We start from the raw sequence: 16,504 nt of genomic DNA on the forward strand, positions 1-16,504 counted from the left end.
CCCTCCCCAGCATCCCTATAGGCCCCCTTCAGATACTGGAAGGCTGCTATGAGGTCTCCACGCAACCTTCTCTTCTCCAGGCTGAACAACCACAGCTTTCTCAGCCTGTCTTCATACAGGAGGTGCTCCACTCCCCTGATCATCCTCATGGCCCTCCTCTGGACTTGTTCCAACAGTTCCATGTCCTTTTTATGTTGAGGACACCAGAACTTCACACAATACTCCAGTTGAGGTCTCACGAGAGCAGAGTAGAGGGGCAGGATCACCTCCTTCGACCTGCTGGTCACGCTCCTTTTGATGCAGCCCAGGATACAGTTGGCTTTCTGGGCTGCAAGTGCACAGTGCTGGCTCACGTTCATTTTCTCATCAACCAACACCCCCAAGTCCTTCTCCACAGGGCTGCTCTGAATCTCTTCTCTGCCCAACCTGTAGCTGTGCCTGGGATTGCTCCGACCCAGGTGTAGGACCTTGCACTTGGCATGGTTAAACTTCATGGGGTTGGCATCAGCCCACCTCACAAGCGTGTCGAGGTCCCTCTGGATGGCATTCCTTCCCTCCAGCGTATCAACAGAACCACACAGCTTGGTGTCATCGGCAAACTTGCTGAGGGCGCACTCAATCCCACTGTCCATGTGAGCGACAAAGATGTTGAACAAGACAGGTCCCAACACCGATCCCTGAGGGACACCACTCATTACTGGTCTCCAACCGGACATTGAGCCATTGACCACAACTCTTTGTGTGCAGCCATCCAGCCAGTTCTTTATCCACTGAGTGGTCCATCCATCAGATTGATGTCTCTCCAATTTAGAGACAAGGATGTCATGTGGGACAGTGTCGAACACTTTACACAAGTCCAGGTAGATGACATCAACTGCTCTACCTGTGTACATCAGTTCCATAGCCCCATCACAGAAGGCTGCCAAATTGATCAGGCAGGATTTACCCTGAGTGAAGCCATGCTGGCTGTCACCAAGCACCTTGTTGATTTTCATGTGCCTTAGCATGCCTTCCAGGAGAATCTGCTCCAAGATTTTGCCAGGCACAGAGGTGAGACTGACTGGTCTGTAATTCCCTGAGTCGCTCTCATCATGAGAAGACCATTTAAGGATTGCAAAGAAGCTGGTAAAGGCAACAGGAGAAACATACGGCAGGGTCTGGCAGGATGGGAGCAGTTGTACTTGGTAGGTCGTGTCTCTTACAGTATAGCAGTGTGTGCTTAAGAGAGGAGTGGGTGAGAGGAGATGGAAGATTGCTTTTGGTTCCTTTCTTTCAACTGCCATTTTTTCTGTATTTAATCATACATACCTTTTCCAAGTGAGCCTTAGCTTAAAAGTTGACCCCAGTGGCTTTACATGACAGTTTTTAAAAGCAACATTGAACCTGAGTAACTGTGAGATCATCACATCACCCAAAGTATGGACTCTGGGGTGTGGGAGGGGAATTTTCCTGATAACTGTTATGTTTCTGGTGTAAAATGAAAGCATTAAGTTTGTTTGCTAGAAACTTTGGGGCAGCTCTGAGGATTTTAGATCTGAAGAAAGCATGCAGCCTCTAAACTGCATCACAAGCGAGTTCTGAAACAAAACACTAAGCATGGCACAAGAAGTGCCTCCCTCTTCTGTTTGCATGTGCTGGGAGAAGGCTCTGCAGATAGAGCCTCATGTTCTGAAGAGCTGAGTCATCTATTCCACACTGTTGTTTGGGTTATTTGGTACACCTGCTAGACAACAAAGGCTGGAATAAGGAAATCCTGTCAGCCCAATTTCACAAATCAGAAAACTGAAAGGCACATGTTCTCAATGCACTTTCCCACAAAGTGAGAGGTCTTATGGGAAGCGATGCTTCTGGGGCAGTTCTGCTGGAAAGAATGTCTGGAGGCTGCTTTGTCCACTCCCTGCTTAAAGAAGGGCTAAGTTCAGAGTTGGAGCAGGTTGACTGTCTTTGCAGATGAGACCAGAGAAATGGTGGCATTTACCATTACAGTTGTCTGACCAAGATGACGGTGAAGGTTTTTCCTTGCATCTCATCTGGATTTCTCATGTTGTTCCTGTTGCCTTTCAGCTCTTCCTGTGTGTCTTTGTGGGTCCCCATGAGTGATAGCAGATAATAGGAAGATTTCCCTTTGCCTTCTCTCCAGGCTGAACAAACCTGGCACTCTCAGCTTCTGCTTATACATTGTATGCAGCAGTCCATCTTGATAGCCTCCACTGAGGTTGCTCTGGTGTGTCACTGTCCTTGTGCTGTTGATCCCAAACTGTACTCAGCTCTCCAGATGGTCCTGTGAGTGCTGAGCAGAGATGAGGATCCTTGTCCTCACCCTACTGGCTATGCTCCTGCTAGTGGTTGGCCCTTGCTGCACAGGTGCACTGAGGAGCCCTGGGTTGCTTGTTCACCCATACTTCCAGGTCCTTTCCTGCAAAGTTGCATTCCTGCCTATTGTCTCCATTTGCAGCCTGTTCTGCTTCAGGAGGTTACTCCATCACAGTGGCCAGGCTGTGCATTTGCCATTGAACTTCTTGAGGTTCCTTTCAGCCTCTTTCTCCAACCTGTCTAGGTCCCTCTGAATAGCAGCTCTGCCCTTCCGTGTATGAAACCACTCCTCCCAGTTCGGTGCCTATATGCTCTATCCTGTCATTAAGGTCAGTAGCAAACATAGAAAGCATAAGAAACCCCGGTATTGACTCCTGAGTGTTCATCCCAATATTGAGTGCCACTAGTAACCAGCAGCCAGCTGGAGTCTTAGCTGCTGACTACTGCTGTTGGAGACCTGCCCTGAAAGCAGGGTGATATGTATCACTGTTAGGCTGATGGCTTTCACTGTGACATGACAGATGTCTGCACTGCAGTAATCAGCCCTCTAAGATGAGTAAGGTTGTTGAACTTAAAAGGCTTACCTCAAAGTAGCACTGAAATTAGTTTGGGAGGGTTTGTCTTTCTCCTTGCCTCAGGATCCACCAAGAGCCTGCCAGTTCTACGGCAAGCTGGGCTTGGCCAAAACTGTTCTGCCAAAAAACTTGCAATGGAAGCTTTTCAGGGTTGTCTTAGGCAACTTGTGATGCTGTTCAGTGGCCTTCACCACTGAAGGTTTTTTTCTGCAGTCCTGTGCCTGTTGCTGCAGTTTAGCTCTAGAACTTGTGCTCATCCCAGAGTATTATATAGGAAGACAGAAGGGAAGGAATGTGACATTATCCGTCACATCATCAGTAGTGAGAATTACATTCTATGTTCTTAATGCTCTAGGAACTCTGCAGTGTACTGAAAGTAGCTACTTGGGAGCTGCTAGTGCTTCTAGCAGCTCATTTCTAGATTTACAGTGGAAAACCATTAGCTACCACGTGAAGAGGGAGAAAAAGTGCTTGAGCGCTTCATCAGGTTCACTTCATGGCCTCAGATACACATCTCAAGACGTGGCCAATGCCTCTGAGAATGTAGGTTGCAGAAAGAAAATCTCTTATTTTAATTTTTCAGACAGTTCCAGCTGACAGGCCTGACTTCATTCTGATAAAGCCTTTCCACCTGGGTGTCAAGGTGGATCCTAGAGCTGTGAATGTAGCCTTCCTCAGCACTCCAAATAGTCTTGCTTCTGAGACTGGTGACCAGGAAAGCTGTTTCTCATCCCTAGTTCACAGCAGAAACCTGGAGCATAGCACTTGATGTCAGATATGCACTGTACTGTCTTTCTCTTAGCTTAACTGCTAATATATCCCCTCCCAGCCTTCCCACTTTTTCTTCTGCAGCTGAGGTGGGTGTTTTTGGTTGTTGCCCCAGTTCTTCCTTGTAGCAGAAATCCCCCTGTTGTAGAAAGCTTGGGGTATGGTTTGATGCAAAGAGTGACTCTGCAGGCCAGAAACTGTGTGCCAGCAGTGCCTAAAAACATGGACTCTGGTAAGTTTGTATCACCTTCCCGCTACTTGACCTTAAGGAAACTTCTGGCAAAGAGAAAAATGAGGAAATGAGACTGCTTACATTTAAGAAGAAACCACATGCACCACACTTATGTCCTTAACCATCAATGCCTAAGAGCCCCAAATAGGGGTAGCAGAAACACTCTGCTCTGCAGCCAATGAAAACAATACCAAGAAAGAAGACCACCTTTTGTGCTTCTGAGGTAGAAGGAAGCATGGGACTTGTTGCTGCAGTACAATGTCATCAGAGAAGAAAGTCTCCACAGAAGAGGGGCTGCCTCCCCAGCGCTCAGAAGGCTGCTGCGGGGGGGGGGTGGGGGGGTGGTGGCTGGTCTGTGTCAGAGACTTGTAGGTAATGATGGATATTCCTTGCTGGCCTGAAATGATGTGCAGAAGGGTTTTCAGCAGTACTGTAGGAGTAGCATGATGTCAGCAACTCCTCTCTGAGTGAGAGGCACAGCTCCTGCTGCTAGGGGGAGGTCTTCTGCAGCATAACTTCAGTGGGCTTCTAGAAGGAAACAATTTCTCAGAGCTGGAAGGTTTGCTTGTGGTGTTGCCTTTCTTCACCAGTGTGGCTGCTGGTGTGGTCTGTTTGGTAGAAGAGGAAGAATTCACCAGCCTGCCTCACAGTAACTGCAGAACAAAAACTTAATGTAGCTGTGCCCTGGGGCAGGCTGGGAAGCCAGGCTATGTCAGGCATGCGCACCCTTATTGTCCCCAGGGTCAGTGTGTGCCAAATTAGAGGCAAGCCAAGCTCTGTGTGCTCTGGACACTGTGGGCTGAAGAGACTGTAATGGGCTTGGAACCCCTTGAGCTTGTTTGAAGAGCAGCAGAGTTAACAAAGAGTGCAAAGCCAGGGCACAGACACTGGTGTCTGCCTTCCTTGGTTGTACAGAGACATTAGTTCATGCTGAGATGAGGGCACCTCAGCTGCTTCCAAGACATTGCATCTTCTGAGGAGTCCTGTTAAGTGTCCTGGGGGTCCCTGTGCAGAGGCAGCTCTGGCTGGGGTTGTATAGCAGTGATGGGAACACAGAGCTGATTTCTTCTGGGTCAAGAACAGGGGCTGGCCATCACTGAGCTGCTGCTGTAACCTGCCTCCAGCCTTGATTTTGGTTATGGTCCAAGGTCCTGAATAGATGATGATATCCTCTCCTCTAGATCATGAAAAGTGTAGGCAGCATTGAGTTATAACTGGACAGAAAACTTGAGTGTTAAGAATTATTTTCACCAAGAAGCACATCCAAGTGAAGCTTTTTTTCAGCATTTTTTATTAATTTCCTGCCAGGAAATGAATTCATGTCTCCAGATAACTTCTGTCCCATGGGAGTTTTACAACTGCTGAATATTCTCGGCCTGAGGACACCCAGGTGGAGTACTGGAGGCCTGGACTTGGGCTCTTCTTCTGCCTGAGAGCTATTAAAGTTCCTGCATTAGAGCAGTACAAGCTGCCCATGGGGCACTGCTTAGAGCCTTGACCTCCTTGCAGTGGGTACAGGGTTTGGAAAAGAGCTTGAAACTGCTGCAGCAGTGAGTGTTTGTGGCCCCTTTGCCAGCTCAGTTATGCTTAGCAGAGTCATTGCCATCACATAGCCTGTGAGTAGCCCCTTTGCCACATGTCTAGCCCTTACCCTTTCCCTGTGGGCCAGCTGCTGGGAGATGTGTCCAGGAGCAGGGCTGGTTGCCCACCTTGCTCTGCTCCATCTGCATCTGGTGCCTGGGTAGGCCCTGGAGGAATCATCTCTGAAGAGACCTCCCTCAGAAAGATGTCAGGCATCAGCTCAGTGACTTGCCTTGCTGGGGCTGTGTTGTTGGTTATCATTAAAAAGTATTGTTTCCATTTGAATTTCTGAAACCAGTTTCCTGTCGGTGGGTTTTGTTATGTCTTTGTTAAATTTAAAAGCTCCCACAATCAGATATCTGCTTCTGTGCAATGACAGCCACTTCTGAAACTCCACTTCGGTAACAAGAAAGAAAGGAGCTGGTGTTGCTTTTGTCTCACAGGAAGGGCTGCTGGCCTTGCCATCACAACCTCTTTAAAATCTCTAAAGGTTTTCAGACCTTGTTTTAGAGTGCTCAGGCATTTTAGTGTCCCTTCCCATGGCAGGGGGGTTGGAACTAGATGATCTTAAGGTTCTTTCCAACCCTAACTATCCTATGATTCTGTGATTGCTCCTGTCCAAGTCCTGGCAGCAGTGCATACAGGCAAAGCCCTGTTCCCCTCTTCCTTCTGTACCCCTCTCTCCATATACATGGCTGTCCAGCTTGCCCTCACATCCTGGGACTGGTTTGGCCCCAGCTGAGGAGCCTTCCCCAGCAGCTCTTGAAGTTGTCATCCTACCACAGATAATTACAGAAGAGATTCCTTTAGGTCCTACTGTTTCAGTGGGCTGGACTGCAACAGTAAAGACACTGGAAGTTTCATGTATCTCTTGGAAGCCGGTGCTCCAATGGGGTTTGGCAGAGCCAGCAGCAGGTGCTTGCTGTGTACTGTAGGAGGTTGGTGCACAGCCCTTCTGTGAACTGTAGGTTTGATTTTCAGATACTTACATTTTGTTGTTAGACTATATGAGATGCTGATGGTAGCAGATACTCTATGTTGCTCTAGGGAAGAGCAAAGATTTCGGATGCTTTTTCCACTGAAACTTTCATTTCTCACTAAAATGCATGTTCCCATCAGAAAAATCACGAAGTAACTTTGTCTGCTTAATTTTCACCTCTATTTCCAACCTCTCTGAAATATTCACCAGAAGATTGTTCCAAATTGTCAAATCTGGTTTTTAACTCTATTTGTTACAGAGTTAATGAATACTTCCGTAACAGTGGCTTCAAAATAATGCTTATCTGCTAGCTTCCCCTCTGTCCTCATGCATTCTCTACTGTGCCTCTTAAAGACAGGAAAAAGGGTATAAGAGTATGATAGTCTATCAGCTTTATTCCCTTGCCCTGGGAGCACGGAGGAGGTGCCTTGCTCTTTTGCAGATGGCTGATGGTGCTTGCACCAGAGGGTTGGTGCTGCAGGGGTGTGAGCAGGATTTCTCCCTTTTCAAGTGGTAGATATTCATCTGTATTAGTGCCTCTTGCCTTGCAAAATGTCTCAGCTGGACTCCCTGGCTTTTCCTGGAGCCTGTGAGCAAGGTATATGTGAGAGCTGGGGCTGGACCTCAGTCATAGGCACCAGACACCACACAGCATGGTGGCCCTTGTTCTGCCAGGATGGTCCGTCCAGAGAAAAGGGAGTCAAGGTGTGTCTGTCCCTGAGCCAGGGACATGGAGCAGAGCTTTGCTTGGTGACTTTCCCAGAGCTGCTACAGGCACTGCTCACTGCCCTGGAAGCCATCCTGGGGGTCAGGAGCTGCAGTACAGAAAACTCTTTGTGTTGTGGTGCAGAAAAAATGGGGGAGCCCTCAGGGCAAAAAAGTCAAGTATATACTCTCCTGCCCAAACCCAGCTTGTACACACTAATGCAGTGAGTCAAACAGCCATGTCTTTGCCCCTTGGGCAGCAGGGCCCATGTGGCAAACTGCTGTTGTGCCTGTGCTGGCTGCTGCTGGCCAGCTGCCCCTGCCTCATGTGTGGTTGTGAGCTCTTGCCAGCATGGCTGAGTGTGAGGCTTGTGCCCCCCACCACTCTTTGCCTTACTGAGGCATGGCTCCTTCACTGGCCCGCATTTCAATTGCAAGGGACTGCTATTGCTGCTCCCCGTGCGGCTGAGCTGTGCATCCTGGGGCTGTTCATACACTGGCTGCAGATCCCTTCTCTTCAGCTTTTTCTTTCACTCCTGTTGGCTGCAAAAGCCAGTGATACTGATGCATTGTACCATACAGGCATCCTGTTTCCAAAACAGCTCCTGTCACACTGTAGTCTTTAGCATGATTTTTTCCAGGGGAAAAACAGAGGAAGCTCAAGAGCTGGGGCCAAAGGGAAGAGAGCAGAAAGGTGGAAATATCCCCTCCCTGCCCCCTTTTTTTTTCTGAGAGTGTTGAAAAGCCTGATTTGGGAAGCAGAGAGGGAAGAATGGTAGAACCTGGTCTGTGAAGCCCAAGAGGTTTTGGGGGCAGCCTTTGCTCAGCTGTCTGGGTGCAGGAAAATGTGTGTTGTACTCACATGTGAACCATACGTGGTTTCCTAGCACCATGAGCCCTCCTCAGAGGGTGTAGGAATGACTGGGAAGCCCATTACCACTGCCAAATCCTTATACACACGCACTCCAGAATAGCTCTCCTACCTTTTCCTGGATCTTCCCAGTAAAATGCAACATGCAAGATTTGGTTTAAGGCTTTTTTTCAGGTGAGATCCCTTGGGCCAGCCTCATAGAGTGGACACAGGCTCCTCCAGAGGGATGTGTCAGGGCAGCTGAACCCTCTGCCCTTGTGTGAGCCCTGAGGTTTTGTGGGCTCCAGCTCCTCTCTCCCCACTCGGATAGTGACGGGGGTGATCTGCATTGTTTGACTCTTCAGGACGCCCACAGGTGGAAAAAACCAAAAGAGGCAAAGACAAACACATGGTAGCTTGTGTGCACACATATATACACACACCACGTCACCTGAGCACTGCTGAGCTGCTGCTGGTCACTGGTGACAAACATCCATGTTGCTAACGCTGGGAGCTGCCACCCTGGAGTGGTGCGTTTGGAGACTGTTGCTCAGACTGGTTGTTCCCTGTTGTGTGGTGGGTGTTACGACTCACCTCAGTCACCTATTTCCAGCCCAAGGTCTTGGTGTGCAAGCAGTGGGTATGTTGGCAGCTTTGGTATTACAGAGGATGGTCCAGGGTTGTCTAAACTGGACTCCTCCACTTCAGTGCTCAAGGGTGGTGTTAGTCCCTGCACAGAGCTGATCCCATGAAACCTCTGCATCCACAGCCAAAAGAGAAAGAAATAAAACAAAGGCTGGAGAACAATGTTAATATAGAGCAAACAAAGCCACCTGGAGATCACATCTTTAAATACCAGTAAGCAGCCGGTGGGGGTGGCTTGAACCTAATGGCATCTGCAGCAGCCCTGAGGGACAAACCTCCAGTCTGGCAGTTGTGTGGGGCCCATCGAGGTCAGCTCTATCTCTCTCCTCTAGAGAGGTATTGGCATTGCTGGCATCACCCGCCTGGGGCCTGCCTTGCCCTTATGTACTGCAGACACCTGAGCAGCCTCTCAGGTGATGGCTGCTTCTTCACCCCGTGTGCCACCAGGCCTGAGCAGCTGGAGCCCACCTCGCCAGTGCTGGGCAAGCTTCAAAAGATGCTGTTGCAAGCTTGCCGCTTTTGATGGTACAGGGGCTGCCGAGGGGTTGCACTGACCATGTAGCACACAGGGACAGGCCCCATTGTGCAGAAATGACACAAAGGCATAGGCCAAGGAAGAAGCAGCCTCCCCACTGCCTTGAGAGCTGCAGGTGCTTCCTGGCCTGTGTCCCTGCTCCCTCCCAAGCCCTCGCTGGCTTTTGGGAAGGCAGTGATGGGTGAGTGGGGCCAGGTCACCTGGGTGCCACACTGCTGCTGGCTCAGCTGGCCACGGTGGGGACAGGGAGGGAGCAGGGAAGAGCCCACAGCCAGCCAGGCGGCCTGGATGGCAGTGGCTGTGCTCACCAGAGAGTAGCATGGGCATACCTGCCTTCCTGAGTAAACGGAGCTCCAGGCACCCTGGGCACCGTAACCTCACGTGTGACATCAAAGCAGCTGAGGAAAGTGCATGATGCAAATGAGCAATACCTCAGAGCTGGTGCTTAACCACAGCCGTGCTTCTGCGTGTGCTGTGGGAATAAGCTGACAGTTCCCCTTTAGAAGCCTTTTGCGTGAACTCAGAGGTGCTTGTGGTGTACCCCATGGCTTTGGTCCCACTGTCAGGGCAAGAGGCATCACATCAGGCATGAGCCCAGCACTGTGGAAGCATGTCCTCTGTGGTCTTGAGGCATCACTGGAGAGGAGCAGGCAGAGCATGGCTCCCACGGGCTTTACCCCTTTACCTTTACTGGCATCATGTGAGGGCACATCTCACCCTCCTGCTGCCCCTAACATGTCTGTTTCCCGGGGTACTTAATGACTCTTGCTTTTGCTACTACTAAAAGAGAGTATGTAAAAAGTAAGAGCGTGAGCCCTTATGGAGCAGAGGCTGTCCAAGTACTAGATTGTACAGGTGACAGAGGAGCATCTTGGCACTCTCCCAGTGAGACCTGCCTGGTCTCATTTCTATTCCTGTAATCGTTTATTGCTCTGGCTTCTATTCGCTGAGCTTTGAATGGTGTATTCATTCATGTTTTCTGAAAATAGCAACCACAGGTTAAAAAGGGGTCCCCAGCCAGAGGCTGAAATGGAGCAGCTGGGATGACTCTGGCCATCTCTGGATGGCTCTGGAAACAGATCCTCAGTCTCATGCTCCCCTCTCTGCTGGGCTGATGTCAGTGCTGCGGGGTCAGGCTTGCCCAATTCTCTGCACCTGGCACCCTGGGCTTAAGCACAACCTGGCCACAGGTCTGTGTTTCCTGTTGGTGTCACAGGCAAGAGGAGCTGTGGCTACTTTTCATAGAATCAGTCATAGAATGGCTTGGGTTGAAAGGGGTTTTAAAGATCACCTAGTTCTAGCTAGAGTGGCCATGGTGTTGCGGGCCAGGTGTGGGACCAAGCCATGGTGTGCTGCTGTGGGAGGCTCTGTGTCTCTATGCACTGCTTTAGGTCTTTCAGAAAACCTCTGGTGCCTTGGCTAATCCGTGGTGGCTGTGTGGGGCTGGCAGAGCCTCCAGCTGGGCTACAGCTGGGCTATCAGCCCTCCCTGATCTCCTGATAAGGGGGCCGAGGCTTCTGCCATGGCTTACTCTGTCTGGGGAATTCCTTGTCTGTTTAGCCACATCTTTGCACCATCTTTCTAGCTTTCTGCTCACTTCAGGAGTGAGTTTTTAACTTAAAGGACATAATTCTATGTCTATATTATATATAAAAGTCTACTTCCTTCCTGGGATCACCAGGCAGAAGGTCATTGCTCTTCAGGCACAAAGGCTGGTGTGTGTCCTTGGTGCATCCCAGTCCCCACTGCTCCCTGGCTAAGAGCTCACCAGAGGAGGGGATCCAGGCTCACACGTGGCTCAGAGGTGCTGCTTTTTCCTTGTTGTGGGCTGGGCCCAGTGCATTACGTGTCCGTGAAAAACAGAGAATTCGGTGTTGTCTGGGTAAATGATATTTTGATCTTTGCATGCTTCCTTGCCGCATAGGAAAACAAACCCATGTAGAAGCCCGTGATGAGAGGCACAATCTGAGCGCAACAGTACGGCGTGGTCCTCAGCCCCTTGCTGCTGGTTAGGGCTTTGTACCGCATGTCAGTAGTCACCACTGATATGGGAACATGATGCTGCTTCCAGGAGCAGGGGAGTGTAAGAAGGCGTATCTACCCCAGGCTGCTCTTGGAGCACCTTCACTGACCTGACTTACATGAATATCGCTCATAACAGACTTCACCAGGCAGATGCGTGACAAAGCAGTTGCCATCCCACCGCTGCCTCTCTATGCACTCGTTTCCTGTGGCTTATCCTCTCTTGGACAATCTGTGTGTTGTAAATGAGAATATGAATCTCATAGAAAGATCCAGTAACTCAAATGAATTAATGTTGCAAATTAATGTTGTAGGAAGATGCAGGCAGGCGGGCATGCAGCCCAGCAAGCCATCCAGCCCTCCCATGGCTAAGGCTTCCCAATGACTGGTGATGCTTTGCGGCATTTAGCTTTGATTCAGTTTGCTTACAGTGATCATCTGCTGGATTAACTGGCAGCCAGCAGGTTGCTAAGAAGGGTTTTTTTTTTTAGCCCAGAACGTGTCAGCTTGAAAAGAGAGGCACAAAAAGCTGCACTGGTGAGGAGGAGAGGAGGAGATGGGCAGTGATCAGAGTGGGTGCAGCAGTACCACGCTGCCAGGTTGTGGTGAGGCAGATGGATGCAGCTCATAGGGCTCACCCCAGTGGTTTCAACCTTGCCATAGCTGTTTTGCTCTTGGGTGCGTCACCGAGATTTGGCTCCAGGGAAACACCTCCATGCTTCCTATCAGCATGGCAAAACTGACATGGAAACCATCTCATTCTCCTCCCAACAGCTCTCAGCAAAGCCAGCATGGAGACAGAGGGACTGTCACTCCCTGCAGAGGCAAGAAATGCTAGAAAATAAGAACCACCCAAGCAATTTGCAATTAGGGGCACACCAGCTGCCCATGGTGCCACAGAGCTGTACCTCAGGTGCTCTTGGCTCTCTGATCCTCTGTGGGAGCTCTGGCTGGGCACAGACACACGAGTAAGTCTCTCAGCTGCTTGGCTCCTTTCTGGAGCCTCAGAGCAGTGTTGGGGTTTCTAGCCAGCATTTGAAGCTGCCCTTGAATGGGTCCTGAAGCAAGGGCAGGATGGAGAATGGCAGCCCAGAGACGAGGCTGTGTCCCTTCTCTGCAGATGATGCTCCTCTCAAGTGTGCAGCACTGAGTGAAACCCTCATCCCCAGGAGCCTGTCTGCCTCTGGCAGCTGAGACTTCGGTTTTCCATATTTAAAGATGTCCAGGAGAACTACAAAAGTCTTGGGGTGCAAGCATTGGATTACTTTGACCCTGGAACAGTCACAGTGTTAAGTAGTAAATTTTTATTCCATGTATGACTACATACATACTGTGTTATTAAAAGTCTACACAGGGCTCTGGATGGTGCGGAGAAGTGCCACCAGCCCACAGTACCCAGCATCGAACACCACTGCTCAGCTTGAGGGACCCTGTGCCAAGACAACAAAGACCAGGCAGCACCCACCAGCTCTGGGGTATTTGCCTTAGGGGAGCAATGCCCTAAGCTTGAGATGTCAGGTGTAGGGGTTCCCAGGTTCATACTATGTGCCTAAGTCAACCTGGATCAGTAATTTCTGTGAGAAGGAAGCTCTGCACAGGAATGTGCATTGAACCTCCTGCAACTGGAGTTACCTGGACACTGGCAAAGCTCCTGCGCTGCATCAGAAAACCTGCCCACAAACCCCTAGTTCAGCACGACATACGGCTAAAGAGAACCAGCCTGGAACAGCCCCTCCACTTCTGCTTTGTCCATGCCAGGGTCACTGTGTGAGGGCTGGGGCTCTCTCTGGCTGCCGGGGCAGTGTGTCTCTCAGACAGGAGCTGGTGGTGGTGGTCTCCAGGAGGCAGGGTGCTGCCTGCAGACACACAGCCCACCTCAGAATTTCCAGCAGCCTCGAGCACTTTTGTTTTTTCCATCCTATATTCTGCACAAGTCATAGCAGTATTGATGATATCTCTGTGAGGAGAAACATGACTGGGTGCTCCTGGCACTATGCAGATGACTGCACTGTGTTATCAGCTGAACTTCTCTGGGATTTTTTTGTTTAGTTGTTTGGTTTTGTTTTTTTTTTCTTCAGCCACCAAATACCAGAAGTCCTTTTCTAGCAAAAGTGCTGATTTCTCTGCAGCTAAAGTGCAACAAACCCATTCAAGGAAATGCTGGGAAGTGAAATGGATCAAAAGGCAGCTCTTCAAATGCTCCTGCTGGCCTGGTGAAATGCCACGGGGACAGTGGCTTTAAAAAGTCCCCCTTTACTCCAGAGTCAGTGTAGGAGAGGGGGACTCACCAGACAGGGCTAGTGTTTCACAACCCTGGGTGCTATATAAAGCCATGGAGGCTTTGCTTTCCAGCACTAAGCAGCATTTCTACCCAGATCTACACTAACTTTGTAGATGGTAATGGTGCAACTGATGAGTCATAGCCGCAAATATTAATTCTCTATTAGCACACTTACACTGCTAAGCCTGTCTGGAGTAACACAACCATAGAGAAATTAGCAGAGGAAGTAGAAAAATGACTGAGAGAAACTTTGACTGAAAGATAGGAAAGTGGGCATGAAACCTAGCAAAACACAGCACAAAACATTAGAGATTTGATGATAGCCGGGTCTTTTACTGGTATACTCTACCATCAAAGCAGGATGGGGCATCAGCTTGGAAGCAGTGGCCTGCCTGGCAAGCTGGTGGGCTCCTCCCATCTGGGCTCACAGGAGTTATGGTGCCCATAGGGAGCTGCTAAGGATATGTGCAAGAGTGGACCTAAGTGTGGACAGACTTCCCATCACTCATGTCTTCAAATCAAGCCTGGAAAATGTCCCAGATTGATGAGAGTCTGTGGCATTAAGAGAAGAGAAAACCCCGCTTGCACCACGGCTGCCTCCTTGCTCGGTCACTGCCTGCCTTCGGTTGACCTACTTGAGTCATGGGGAGACAACAAGTGAGAAGACATCCTGCACTGTGGTTGGCACTGACACTGACTGGGGAGAAAAAGGTGCTTCTCCCAGGGGCTGCTCCCTGTCCCACATCGGTGGGGGGAGCAGGAGCACAAGGAGAGCACCCTGAGGCAGGGCCAGTGAAGAGACTGGTTCTTGCTTACATCCATGTGTCACACCAGCCTGGCCCTTGTCCCTGTGCTGCAGTGCGAAGTAAAAAGCTGGTTTCTCTTCTTCTGGCCAGAGCAAGTGACATTACTGGTGCCTCTCTCCCAGCTGATGTGTGGGAGAGATGGTGCAAACTGAAGGAACAGGCTGGGTGGTGGGGAAAGGAGCTGGGCTCTGGGTAAACTCCTACAGAGACCAGGCTGGGTGCTAAACCAGACACATTAAGTATGTTCAGACATGTGTTTGCTGCTTGCCAGTGTTTGTCTTTCTTGGGTTTCAAAGGAAATACATCCACCTGTCGAGTCATTGCTTGGTGTGTCTTATCCGATCATTGCCCCTCCATGAGACACATCCCAGGCATCCCCGGGGAGGTCTGCAGGGGCAGGATGTGTGTCTGACCCTCCTCCCAAGGCTGCTGAACCTGGGGCAGTGGAAGGCAAGCAGTGCTGCTACTGACTGTGGCCCTCTCTGCATCCCCAGGCAGGCACGAGCACTAAAGGTTGCTCAGAGTTGGGACAGAAAGGAGAGGCAGGCTTTGCTTGTTGGTTTGGTTTGTACTGAAAAATCTTTTTCTTGGTTGTGCAAACTTGTTTTTTTGCAGGTAAGGGGATCAAAACCAAAAAAACTCCACACAGAGGAGAACTGGATTTGTGTTTGGTGTATCTTGGGCTGGGAAAGAGCATTAGGAGCTGGACCTGCAGAGAATAGCAGCAGAGACAGGCTGAGCTCCTTACACATCAGGGGAGCATCCCTGGGGCCAGCTAAGGCTGTCTCCAGTTATAAAGGGAGCAGGGCTGGAGCTGGGGTCTCTGTGACTGGGGGTTTGCTCAGAGCAGAGGTGGGACAGAGGTTTTGCTTTACCTATTGAAGTGCTATGGATGGGATAGAGGGGAACCCCAGCAGCTGTGCCCCAACACTGATGTGGCTTTGCATGTGAGCTGGTGGATTCAGCTGCTGCAGCTCCCTCCCTGCCCAGGGCAGATACCATGAAAAGAGAAGAAATGCTGCAAAAAACAAGGCAATTTGGACTCTTTTCCCCATCCCCAGCCTTGAAAGAAGCCGTGGAAAAGACTGGCTCTTGCTTACATCCATGTCATGCCAGCCTGACCATTGTCCCCATGCTGCAGTTAGGGGAAAATAGTAGTCTCAGTGGAATAAACTTTCTTCCTTGCTCAGGTCTGTTACGTGTTGTACATGTACCGCAGATGCATCTGAAGAGAAGTGTTTTAAGATTCTAAAAAACCTGTATACACCAAAAAAGTAAATGATCCCTAAAACACTGGATGAGAAAGAGATGGTTTAACAAGAAAATATGTCACCAAATTCCTGAACTATAACTTACTACTTTTGCAGTCTTGCTGTGAAAGTGTTTCAGTTGCTAATGTCAGTGTGGAGCCTGTCTGAAGAGTTGTACCCATCTATCTAAAAGGAAATGAAGTGCAAAAAATACTCCAAGTATTTGTTTAACATGTGAGTTCTGGTGGCATTGAAGGAGGGGGCAGGTGGTCATACACCCCCTGGTTACTGCACCTGACTTGGTAAGGAACTGGGAAACTTCTCAGCAAAGAAGGCAACTGCCCAAAGGCATATGGGATGCTAGGAAGAGACTTCTGAGACTGTACAGGGCTTACTGTGGGATGTCTAGGGGAAGGAGCAAATGGGAAACAGGGAAGAATCAAGATGGTTTGGGGAGGAACTAGTGTGGGGAAAAGGGGACAAAAGGGCCTGCTTAGATGCTTATATGTCCTGTGCCTGGTCACTGTGGCGCAGCCTGTGAGACTGGGGTACAGGTGAGTATGTTGGTGAGTACAACTGCTAGCAAATAACAAGCCAGGCCAGCTGAAAACTAGGATCACAGGTTCAGGAGAGATTATATGTCTAAGACCAGCAGCTGAAGGAATCTAGATTGTGTGAATGTATGTGTGTGTGTATGTGTGTATATATATATACACATATATCTGTATATACACACAGCCTTCCAATACTCAAAGGGGGGCAAAAGAAAGGTGGAGAGGGACTATTTAATAAGGACATGTAGTGATAAGACAAAGGGAATGGATTTAAGCTGAAAGAAGGTATATTTAGATAAGATATTAGGAAAAAAAATCTTCACTGTGAGGGTGCTGAGGCACTGGCACAGGTTGCCCAGAGAAGCTGTGGCTGCTCCATCCCTGGCAGTGTTCAAGACCAGGCTGGAC

General features: G+C 49.6%; 1 protein-coding gene across 1 annotated transcript in view; it reads left to right on the top strand.

Moving 5' to 3' along the window:
* TADA1 (transcriptional adaptor 1) overlaps nt 1-15,481 on the top strand; it is a 31,282-nt gene extending 15,801 nt beyond the window's left edge. Inside the window, exon 9 of the mRNA XM_061451882.1 lies at nt 14,906-15,481. The gene's annotated coding sequence lies outside the window, so the exon portion shown is untranslated. The remainder of the gene's footprint in view (nt 1-14,905) is intronic.
* Nucleotides 15,482-16,504: the final 1,023 nt, after the last annotated feature.

This window comes from Pezoporus flaviventris, unplaced genomic scaffold (assembly GCF_033815535.1).
Source record: "Pezoporus flaviventris isolate CSIRO_AGI_PZ_B2104156 unplaced genomic scaffold, CSIRO_AGI_Pfla_v1 ptg000013l, whole genome shotgun sequence".
NCBI classification, from domain to species: domain Eukaryota; kingdom Metazoa; phylum Chordata; class Aves; order Psittaciformes; family Psittacidae; genus Pezoporus; species Pezoporus flaviventris.